The following is a 12,493-nucleotide window of genomic DNA, read 5'->3' as shown; positions in this document are numbered from 1 at the left end:
TTGAACTCATTTGACAGAAATCCAAGGCCGTTGTCGGTTCTGAGACATTTCAATGGCACCCCCTTCTCAACTTCAACTGATTTACACCATTCTTTAAACTTTCCAAAAGCATCATTCTTATGCTTCAAGACATAAATCCACAATTTTCTGGAATAATCATCTATTATAGACAAGAAAAACCTTCCTCCACCAAGAGTTTCAACTTTAGCAGGACCCCAAAGATCAGCATGAGCATACTCTAAAGGGCCTTTAGATATATGCTTACCCACTCCAAAAGGTAATCTTTTACTTTTTCCCAGAATACATTGTTCACAGTTACTACTGTCAACTTTCTCATTGCATTTGATAATTTTCTGCCTTATGAGTTCATCTAGACCTCTTTGTCCCACATGGCCTTAGTCTTGCATGCCAAACCATGTAATCATCATTTATGATATTATCACAATCACCAACCAAAGTATCTGCTAACAAGTAATACAAACTGGTTTTTTTATCCCCTTCATTATTACTTTAGACTCTTTCATAATATGGAGATATCCTAACTCTGATTTCCAGCAATATCCTTTTGCTTCCAAAGTTCCCACAGATATCAAATTCTTTTTAACTTTGGTATAAACCTCACATCAGACAAAATTTTAACTGAACCACATGCAATCTCAATTTTATATTGCCTATTCCCTTGAGAGCACATACCTGATCATTGCCCAACAAAACCGAGCCCTCATCCCTTCTTCTGAAATCAGAAAACCATTCATTTCTTGGACACATGTGGAAGCTGCATCCAGAGTCCAAGATCCAGTGTTGTTCCACTGGTTCATTGACCACATTTAGCATCTCTGCAACCTCCACCTCAGCTGCTACATCTGTTGTGTTCGGTGCATTGTTCTTCTCTGACTGCTTCTTTTTCCAAGTGTAGCAATCCTTCTTGAGATGCCCCGGTTTCTTGCAATGGTGGCATGTGTGTGTCTCCTTGCCATCAACTTTTTTTCCTTTATTTTGATGACCTTTTTTTTCACCTTTGTCTGATTTCTTTGCCTTCCAGTTCTTGGACTTCTTTACATTAATTGCCTCACTCTGAGATTCTTGCTTTCGTTCATTAATTTTCTGTAATTCTTTAGCTCTTAACGCATTTTGTACCTCATCCAAAGTGATGGAATTTTCTCTGCCGAATAGCATCGCATCTTTAAGATGCTTGAAGCTTTTAGGTAATGCATTCAGCAAGAGATCGCCTTGTCTTCATCATCGATTTTTACATCGATGTTTTCCAAATCATCAATGGATTTTTTGAACTCATCAAGTTGATCCTCGATTCCCTTTTCCTCAAGGAATTTATAGGAATACAATCTTTGTTTCATATATAAGCGATTAGCCAAAGATTTCACCATGTACAATGAATCTAGTTTCTTCCAAACCACAGCAGTAGAGTCTTCTCTCACAACCTCCTGAGAACTTTGTCAGCAAGGCAAAGTAAAATTGCGCTATGCGCTTTCTGCATTTTCTCATCTCTTTCACTTTCTTGATATCTTCTGAGAAGCCTTTTTCACCTTCAAGCGCTCCAGCCAAGCCTTGTTGAACAAGCATGGCTCGCATCTTGATTTTCCATAGGGAAAAATCATTTTTTCCATTAAATTTTTCAGCATCAAATTTCAGTGAACTCATCGTCATGGCTTCGATTCCGTCGGACGGCGCCAATTTGTTAAACAAATGCCGATCAAGCTCCAAATCAAAAGAAGAATGCAACGATTATAGCAAACTACGAACACCAGATTTAACGTGGTTCGGCTATAATCAGCCTACGTCCACGGCAGAGTCGCTATTATTGATTAATCCAGATGAGAGCTTTACAAGATTGAAAACGACGAAGATAAAAAACACAAAAAATCCTCTCCAGATCTTACCCCTCGTGTATACACTCTTCTTTCCAGTTTTACAATCTAACTCTCAACAAGGAAGAAAAAACCTATCTATTCAGCTGAGAACTCATGCACAAAACGCAACTCAAAACAAGTTAATAAAACTAACTTATAACTGAACTTTGCCGTGCAGCCCTCGGGTGTAAAGATATTTGCAAAACACCCCCTCTATGCATACATGGAATACTTCATCAAAACTACAAATCTCCACCTTGATGAATACTTCCACATCCATGAAACAGATTAACCAAAAACTCTAGCTCCTCTGCAACAGTGCCCCATCACAGGGCTCTCTCTTTTTTTCAAGCAAAATGTAGAACATTAACTAACTCTAAGCAATAGTTGAACATAGAGCTAGGTAATTATAAAAAAACAAAAAAAAAACAATTAAATCAACTACAAAAGAAGAGCAATATAAGTTCACTTACCAGAAAATAGAACCACGTAAAGCAATGCAAAATATAGAATAGATAAAAGCAAAATAATGATTCAATAATCAAAAGTAAATAAGGTTACGGTACAGAAATCAAAATGCTTAATCTTCTGCATCCAAATTCCAAAAGCTGATGACTTACAAGTTATGAACGATCTCAAGATTTCATGGGTGAGATGAGTTTTTTTTTCGGTTATCGATTTTTGTATATCATGACATTTTATGAAAAACATTGAAAATTCGAAGTTTTTTAAGAGAAAATAAAAGTTTGCGATATTTTATGAAAACACTGACAATTCAGAACATAAAATACTACTCCATTCATCCCAGATTTTAGTATCCAATTGAGAATGACACGGATTTTAATAAAGTGATTGGGTGTATTATGAGTGGAATAAGGGTCTCACCTTTTATATGAGTGTTAAAATAATTAAAGTGGAGTAAGGGTCCCACCTACTTTTACTAAAAATATAAATGAATACCAAAATATGGGACGTCCAAAAAAGGAAAGATGGGTACTAAAAGTCGGGACATAGGGAGTATATAGTAACCATTTTTTCATTGTTAAATTAGCTTCTGGCAAGATAGGTCAACTTCAGTTGATCGGAATTTTAACTTGAGCTATAAATTTGATGGGTGTGTTTTAGTTATTTATATTCCTATTGTTTGCCATGGATTATATTCGATATTACCCATGTTGTGGTGCTTTTGGCGCAAGAATTAGATTGATTGGAGATGGATCTCGTGGATGGAAGAAGTTGGTGGAAGTTGAGAATTTGAGACGAAGTTGGTGGATTTTGAAGATAAAATTAGAGATTGGGCTTGAATTAATTATTCTAGATTTAATTATGCCCAAAACTTAATTATGTTTTGGGTGATTCTATTCATAGCCCCAATTTTACTTTTTGTAGCCCCCAATTAAATTTAATAATTAAATATAATTAAAATTTTACTAATTTACCCTATACTCTATAGCGCCAACTAATTAGAGTTATACTCCACGCCAGATTCGATAGAGCCTTTGAACTGCATCTCTCTTCCCATCTTTACATCCATTGCCAATCTAGTTTGAATATAGTTTGATCCATCAAATTCCTCATTCCTCAGGTTTCGTTCAAAACCCACATAGACTTTCTCTCTTCGCAAGTAAGTAGCACAACAATGGCAGCCAAATGAGAGAAGAAGCCTACCAAGAAGAAACCACCCGCCACTTAGAAATCTCCGACGGAGAAGAAGCCCAAGGTCGGGAAGAAACTACCGAAGGAGGTTGGCGTCGCCGCCGGAGACAAGAAGAAGAAGCGGAACAAAAAGAGCGTGGAGACGTACAAGATCTACATCTTCCAGGTGTTGAAGCAGGTGCACCCCGACATCGGGATCTCAAGCAAGGCCATGGGCATCATGAATAGCTTCATCAACAACATCCAAACCGCTGTGAGGCTGGTGCTGCTCGGGGATCTGGCGAAGCACGCCGTATCGGAGGGCACCAAGGCGGTGACGAAATTCACAAGCTCTTGAATAGTGACCTAGGGTTTCGCCCGTGAATTATAGATCTTCTGGTATTAATTGATTGAAATTTCAGTGGTTGATAGGTTAATTCTCGTTTCTGATTGTATAGTTGATGCTTACAATTCGTTTGAATGAAAATTGCTAGTACAAACTGTTGAAAGGAAAGAGATCAATTAAGGAGATTCAGAATCAATCTATCAACAAAGATCCTTGATAGATGTTTCCTTTTTACTTTCTTACCTTAGTTAGATCAAATGTAACCCTATAAAATGGAGTCTGTAACACTCAACGAAATCATGAAATAGAATACAAACTTCACAGCCTCATAACATGTCTTCTCTATATACAAAATCCTTTATACCATGTTTTAACATGGTATCAGAGCAGGTTTAGTGATCCTAGGAACTCAGAAATTTCATCATCGTTCCTACACTTTTTTTTACTCTTCCTGCAAAATCAATTCAAGATGTTAGAGGAGAAACAAACCACCAACTCTGCAAATACAAACAGTGAGTTAACCCAACAAATCGCCTATCTAATGAGAAACTCCAAACAACGTCATACTCGGGTTCAAGTTAGACGGCAACAATTATCCGCTATGGGCACGCCTCATGAAGGTGGCCATAGGCAGCAGAGGCAGATCCCAACACATTACCGGACAACCACCACCACCAAAAATCACAGATCCCGATTACTACAAATGGGAAGAAACGGATCTGTCCGTTTTTTCTTGGTTAATACAGAACATGGAGGGGAAATTGGTGATGAATTTCGCCCAACATCAGACGGCTAAAGTCGTTTGGGACAGCTTAGCAGTAACTTACAGAAGTGGAGCCGCCGATCCGCTCCAAATTTACGACCTGGAGGTTAAAGCAAACAAGGTGAACCAAGGGCAACTTACTCTTGAAGACTACTGGAACGAGTTACAGGCAATATGGCTCAATATTGATAGAAGGGAGCCAAATCCTCTTGGCTGTTGCGAAGAGGGCATAGCCAAATACCGGAAACTGATCGGAAACCGGCGGCTATACCAATTTCTCTCCGGATTGGACGCAAAATACGACAATGTCCGGCGGGATATCCTCAAGGAGACCTCTGCTCCCTCAGCAGAATCGCCATTCTCAAAAGTAAGAAGGGAGGCCGCCCGGCTACAGATCTTGCAGCCGGCAACCAACCGCTCCAACGCCGACACTTCATCATTGGGAGGGATCGGGACCGGGCTCGCCACTACCTACCGCCCTGCTCAACGGACTGAAATCCGTCCGCCACAGACCACCGCCGGCAGAAGCTCTCAAACGCGCTCAGGAAATCCATCATCGCGCAAGAAAGAAGATAAATCCAAACTTTACTGCACTCATTGTGGCATGAACAAACACACCAAAGAAATGTGTTTCCAACTCGTCGGCTACCCGGAATGGTGGGAAGACAACCACAAAATGGCAAAAGGAAAAGTGGCGAGCAGCATCGGAGACGGTCAGGAGCAGACCGGAGCAGCGGCGGTTGTCGCGAGAGCAGCGGCGGTGGCCGTGGACCGGTCGTCTCCGGCTGGGCAGAATGGAGGCAGCGGGCTTGAGGGGAAGGCGGCTGGAGGAAATTGGGGAGAATTAAAATCAGGTATAGGGTTTGGTGTTTTCACACCAAACCCTCCATCTTTTCCTAATTCTCATAAAAGACCCCATTTTATGCAAACTACCCCCCCAAGTTCCGAAATATTACGAAAGCCACCCCTTGATTGTTCTGAATTGCAAAAATTACCCCATGTTATGCAAACTGCCCCCCTAGCTTCTCACAAATTACAAAATCGCCCCCTAAATACTTCCGCTGCATATCAAACCTCTTGTGATAATAGGGATAGAGATAAAGGGTGGATTTTTGATTGTGGAGCTACTGATACAATGACATTCGATAAAACTGATATCATTGAGTCATCACCATCATATCGAACACATGTTCAAACTGTAAATGGTGATTTAACCCGTGTTGAGGGAATTGGGACTATAGAAATCTCTCCAACTCTACGGCTCTCCAATTGTCTATATGTTCCGTCTCTCTCTCATAAACTAATGTCTATTAGTCATGTTACAAAAGAGCTAAATTGTACCATGCTAATGCATCCTCACTTCTGTTTTCTTCAGGATATCAGGACGGGGGAGATTATTGGGCGTGGCACTGAGCGGAATGGATTGTACTATGTGGATGAGATAGCTCAACAAGGCAAGGTGATGCTGGCTCACGGAACTGCAGACCGGAAAACCTGGCTTTGGCATCGTCGATTAGGGCATCCTTCCACGGGTTATCTTAAAATTTTGTTTCCTAAATTAGTTAAAAATGAAACATTGTCTTGTGAAACTTGTGTTTTGGCTAAGAGTCATAGACAAACTTTTAAACTCAATGATACACAAGTTGATTCTATTTTTTCTCTGGTTCACTCTGATGTTTGGGGACCTTCACCTATTGCTGGGGGACAAGGTTTTAGATACTTTCTACTTCTTATTGATGATTGTACTAGGATGACATGGGTATATTTTCTCACACACAAATCTCAAGTTTTTGAAAAATTTACCCATTTTTATACCATGATACAAACTCAATTTCAGAAAAATGTCCAAACTCTTAGAACTGATAACGGGGGGGGGGGGGAATTTGTCAATAATTCCATGAAAGATTTCTGCCAGAAAAAAAGGGATAATCCACCAAACCACTTGTCCCCACACCCCAGAACAGAATGGTGTTGCCGAAAGAAAAAATCGTATTTTACTTGAAATGACTCGTGCTATGATGATTGAGTCACATGTACCCACTTCTTTTTGGCCTGAAGCTGTTGCTACCTCTGTTTACCTTATAAACCGTCTTCCGACTAGAACTCTCCAGCTTAAAACCCCTTTACAAAAATTGTCTACTCTTGCCACTATACCTATGGCCCTTACACTTCAACCTCGTGTCTTTGGTTGTTCAGTGTTTGTCCATATTCCCAAACATGAACGAACAAAACTCTCTCCTTGTGCCGTTAAGTGTGTGTTTGTAGGATATGGGGTTAATAAAAAAGGGTATAAATGTTACAATCCTCAAACCCGCCAAATCATAACCACCATGAACTGCGACTTTCTTGAAACTTAGTATTTTTACAATCACCACCTTAACAGTCAGGGGGAGAGTGGGAGTGGGAAAGAAAGTGAGATCAACTTGTTAAGTTGGTTACCAATGCCAGGACCGGAAGCAGATACAACAGAAAAAGTTAACCTGACCACCGAGCATGCCTCATCCACATCTGAACAATCCAGTCCACTGCATGAGCCGCCTATATCTTCTCCGCTGCTGATATCTGAGGTAAGGGCTTCTGAAACTAGTACCATGGCTTCAGATTCAACTAATCCTATTACTCAAATGGTTGAAGAAGAACAGGAGGAGGTACAGGAGGATCATACGGTGGATGGAGAAAGATATGTGTTACCACCAAGGAGTACTCGGGGTATTCCTCCTAAACGTTATTCTCCAGAAAAGTTTGGGAGAAACTCTCGGTACTCTATTGGGAATTTTGCCAAAGGAAACTTGTCCAAAAGTGCAACAGCCTATGAAGCAGCCTTATATGATGAGGAAATCACACAAACAGCAGAACAGGCTCTCAAGATCGAGCATTGGAGAAATGCTATGAAGAAAGAGATAGGTGCCCTGAACCGGAACCACACATGGGAGAAGTGCAGGTTTCCGAAAGGGAAGAAAACTGTAGGATGCAAATGGGTTTTCACAATCAAAAGGAGACCAGATGGTTCTATTGAGCGTTACAAAGCTTGACTAGTCGCAAAATGATACACACAGATGTACGGGATCAACTATGAAGAGACCTTCTCACCCGTTGCAAAGATGAACACCGTTAGAGTCCTCCTCTCCATTGCTGCTAATAAAGACTGGGACCTCCATCAGTTCGATGTTACAAACGCTTTCCTTCATGGAGAACTTGAAGAAGATAAGGAGGTCTACATGGAGGTACCCCAAGGTTTTTCAGAAGATTTTGAAGATGGTGAGGTATGCAAGCTGAAGAAAACCTTATATGGGCTCAAACAGTCTCCCAGAGCCTGGTTTGGGAGATTCACCACAGCTATGAAGAAGTTTGGATACCAACAAAGCAACTCTGACCACACCTTATTCTTAAAAAGACGAGGTGCTCTTATTTCCTGTTTGGTTATTTATGTTGATGACATGATCATAACAGGGGATGACACAGAGGAGATCCAGAACTTGAAAGAAGGTTTGTTCAAAGAATTCGAGATGAAAGACCTAGGAAAACTCAAATACTTCCTTGGAATTGAAGTTCTCAGATCAAAGAAGGGGATCTTCATCAACCAGAAGAAGTATACTCTAGATCTTCTAGCAGAAACAGGGATGCTAGATTGCAAGCCAGTATAAACTCCTATTGTTGTGAATCATGGGCTACAAATAGTGAAAGGAGCTGAGTTAACTGATCGAGGACAATATCAGCGTCTGGTGGGAAAACTTATCTACCTTTCTCATACCCGACCTGATATTGCCTATGCAGTTAGTGTTGTGAGTCAATTTATGCACCAACCACAGGCTGACCATTTGGAAGCTGCGCTCAGAATTGTGAGGTACTTGAAAGGAACCTTTGATTATGGAGTGTTGTTCAAGAGGACAGGACATTTGGAGATACAGGCCTACACGGATGCTGATTGGGCTGGAAACCCGATCGATCGGAAATCAACAGCAGGATACTTTGCATTTATCGGAGGTAATCTTGTATCATGGAGAAGTAAGAAACAGAAGGTGGTGTCTCTCTTGAGTGCAGAATCAGAGTTCAGAGGAATCAAGAGTGGGCTGACTGAAGTTCTTTGGTTAAGGAAACTATTAATGGAGTTAGGTCTTCATCCAACAAAAACATGCCAAATGTTCTGTGACAACAAAGCTGCCATCAGCATATCTGAGAACCCTGTTCAACATGATAGAACCAAACATGTTGAGGTTGATAGGCACTTTATCAAAGAAAAGATTGAAGCCGGCATTGTGACTTTACCGTTTGTACGATCAGAAGACCAACTTGCAGATATCCTAACCAAAGCCGTGAACTCCAAGTTTTTTGCAGAAGTTCTTGGCAAGTTGAGTATCGGAAATCCCGTCACTCAACTTGAGGGGGAGTGTTGAAAGGAAAGAGATCAATTAAGGAGATTCAGAATCAATCTATCAATCAAAGATCCTTGATAGATGTTTCCTTTTTACTTTCTTACCTTAGTTAGATCAAATGTAACCCTATAAAAGGGAGTCTGTAACACTCAACGAAATCATGAAATAGAATACAAACTTCACAGCCTCATAACATGTCTTCTCTATATACAAAATCCTTTATACCATGTTTTAACACAAATATAGTTCATCGTGTGGATATAGAAGATAGAAGAGCAGCCAATAAATATACCTACGCCAAACTTTCGAGCACCCAACTTCATCTTTTGGAATGTACTCCTAGAACCCAAAAGTCAAAGGCCTGCAAATGATTTTATTCAGCATAAAACGGATCACATTAGCCATTTCCTCTCCACAATGAAGCAAATCCTTCTTTTATTGTTGTTCTTCAGAATAATTACACATACCTTTGTATTGTTCAGATAACTCGAAACTGATATGATAAATTAATTTAATTTGGGGCTATACTTAATCGGGTAAATTAGTAAAATTTTAATTATTTTAAATTATTATTTTAAATTGGGGGCTATAAAGAGTAAAATAGTGGCTATGAATAGAATTACCCTTATGTTTTAATTAATCTTGGGCCTTATTATTGTGTAAAGGCCGAGAGCCTATATTTTGGAATAGGCGGCTACTTTAGGGATTAGAGCTCCCATTTATATGTTTGGTTTTGGACGTAGCCGCATACTCCATACTCCCTCCTATCCTTTTTGTTTGTCATCCTAAGCTCAAGCACATTTTTTAATAAAAAAATATTATGCCCAACATAACCTTATTAAACATCACTTATTTTGATGGAGTATTAATTAACCCAACATTTATTTGGTGAAAAAAGAGGCGATCCATCACAAAAACTAGAAGAAATAGGAAAAAGTCATTTTACTTGTGATTAATGCAGGATATTAAATAAGGTTAAGATTGGGATAAAATTTCAAAACGTCAATTAAAACATAAATAATTGAGAATGTTAGAATGACAAACAAAAAGGATAGGAGGGAGTATATATTTTTAGTTAAGACTTAGCACTTTTTCAGGGGATTCATAATTAGTAGCCGCAAGTTTAAAATTGATTAGTTTTTTGTGGTTGACTTTTGCACCAAGATTTTTGTTTAGTTCTAAGAGTTATTACTTTTGTCGTTCAATTGAGTTTGAGAATTCAATTACTTTTGTTTTGGTTATTGAAGTAGGCGGCTACATCAAGAATTGGAAGCAGACGTGTTTTCGGTTAATTCAATTAGTAGTAATTTTATTTATTTTCGATTTCCGTTTATTTTCCTGTTTATGAGTGCTTCAATTCCTTTTATTGTTTTTAGTTTGATAATGAGTAGCTAAACTTTTAATTCGGCGAGAATAATGAAACACTAGTTTATTAATCTGTGAGACCTAATTGGTTTTAAAATTGGTTTCTATTGATTTCTATTTATTCCTAGGGTTTAAAGATAATTTTAATTTTATTTAAGCCTGATCAACTTAGATTAAATTGGATTACAGTCAATTAGCACCTCCAATCCGTAATTGTTGGAATAGGGCTGCTTAGTTATAAAACTACCGTGTTCGTAGTAGGAATAAATTGGTGGATTAATTATTGCTAGCGTATCTAGGATAATTGGTCTAAACTGGGTTCCTTCCTCTTAATGCTATTAGAATATTAAATCTAAGACTGGCGTATCCAGCTAGCTTATATTTTAATAAGGAAAATAGGCAGGACTAGCGTATCTAGCCGTCTATCGACACAGTAAGTAGGAATTGGGGTATGTCAGTGCGTATCACGGTATCCTATAACTAGTTGGTTAATAGGGATTAATTAATTATTGCGTCGATGATCAGAGCTTTGAATTAGTGCGGATTTATTTGAGCCGAATTACCTTTCTATTGATATTTTTCTAGAGTCTTTTATTTGATTAATTTTGTCTTCTTAGTCTAATTAATATTTTCTCAAAATTAAGGCGTGGTGGCATCACCAAAAATATAGGTTTTAGGGAATTGAATGATTTTATATCTGCTCTCTGTGGGATCGACCCTGCTTATCATCATACTAATTTGTTTTGATAATTCTGCAGGAATTATTTGGTGGTATACGACGTCCACCAAAATTAAAACGACAAAAATAAGTACAAACTATAATTGTGATATTTATAAATTTAGACTAAAAAGTGAACATTATGTCAAAATTTAAACTAGGTTTTAATAATTCATATAATATATTCAAAGAGTTTATATATCAAATATTTTGATATTGAAAAGATAAAAAATAGCTATTAAATTAAAATAATTTTTTTTAAGTACTCCTTCCGTCCCATAAAAACATGCATTGTTTTCTTTTTGGTCTTTCTCATAAAAGCATGTATATCCTATTTATAGCAATTAATAATTCTACCACTAAACATCATAATCAATGTGGGACGGAGAGAGTATTATTTTGCCCTTCATTTATGTGAATTAGCGTTAGTTCATGACTAATAAGCGACGTAGTTATAAATTATGGAAAAGATACGACTAAGAAAAGTATGTTGAGCATGTATTATGCAGAAAATATTGTCAACGTTTTACTGAAAACTTAGTGATAGTGAATTATTATATTATTAATGACGAAATCATAAAAATAATTGCTTTTTATCTTTACTATAAAAAATTGTCTATTTGTCCTTGAAAATTGTGACTTTATTATTATATCAGTATATCCTAAAAATTGTGACATTTTTTTTATATATTTGGAAATAACTTCACAAATTTCTCCTCTCACTGTTTATTTACAAAAATGTGTGAGACTCAATCTTCACTCCAATATAATTATTATATCTTTTAAAATCCGTGCAATATTACAACTTTTAGCAACGGAGGAGTAATATTTATAAATCTATATAATATATAAAAGAGGAGTCTAAAGTTAACTTTTTCCCACCAAAATTTCTCTCTCTTCATTTATCTTTTTTTGTTTTATTCTTTTCTTAAAATCATCAACTTTGATTTATTAAAATATATTTAATATGGATGTTGAATTAAAGATCACAATAATATCTTTAATTTGATATAAAAAAAATTATAAAAAATAAATTTGAAATGAATAAGTTGTTATTATTTAAAGTCATAAAATTATTCTTTTTCTCTGTCATCTATCATCTTTCATCTATCATCTCCTCCTTTCTCCAAATTCAATATTACGTTTCTTATTTTTCATTTCTTTTATCTACTCCATATGGAGTATTTTTCATTTTTAATATTTGTATTATATATCATTTTTTTTTCTATTTATATATCTTTTTTATTATGACAGTTTAATGCAACTTAAAAGATACAACTTATATTTGTTCATTTCAGAACTCTTTGTCTTAAAAATAACTTTTCAAAGTGAAATTTATATTAATATAAATTTGTAGATAAATAATTAATTATATATATATATATATATATATAGGGGGCCGCTCCAATGAGACCCCCTAATTTT

General features: G+C 37.2%; 1 protein-coding gene and 1 pseudogene across 3 annotated transcripts in view; both read left to right on the top strand.

The window, feature by feature from the left end:
- LOC131013670 (protein S40-6-like) overlaps nt 1-12,493 on the top strand; it is a 140,247-nt gene that overhangs the window by 60,457 nt on the left and 67,297 nt on the right. The gene's annotated exons all lie outside the window — the stretch shown is intronic.
- On the top strand, nt 3,221-4,003 carry LOC131013671 (histone H2B-like; annotated as a pseudogene).

This window comes from Salvia miltiorrhiza, chromosome 2 (assembly GCF_028751815.1).
Source record: "Salvia miltiorrhiza cultivar Shanhuang (shh) chromosome 2, IMPLAD_Smil_shh, whole genome shotgun sequence".
In the NCBI taxonomy this organism is placed as follows: Eukaryota; Viridiplantae; Streptophyta; class Magnoliopsida; order Lamiales; family Lamiaceae; genus Salvia; species Salvia miltiorrhiza.
This window is presented reverse-complemented; position numbering and strand designations above follow the sequence as displayed.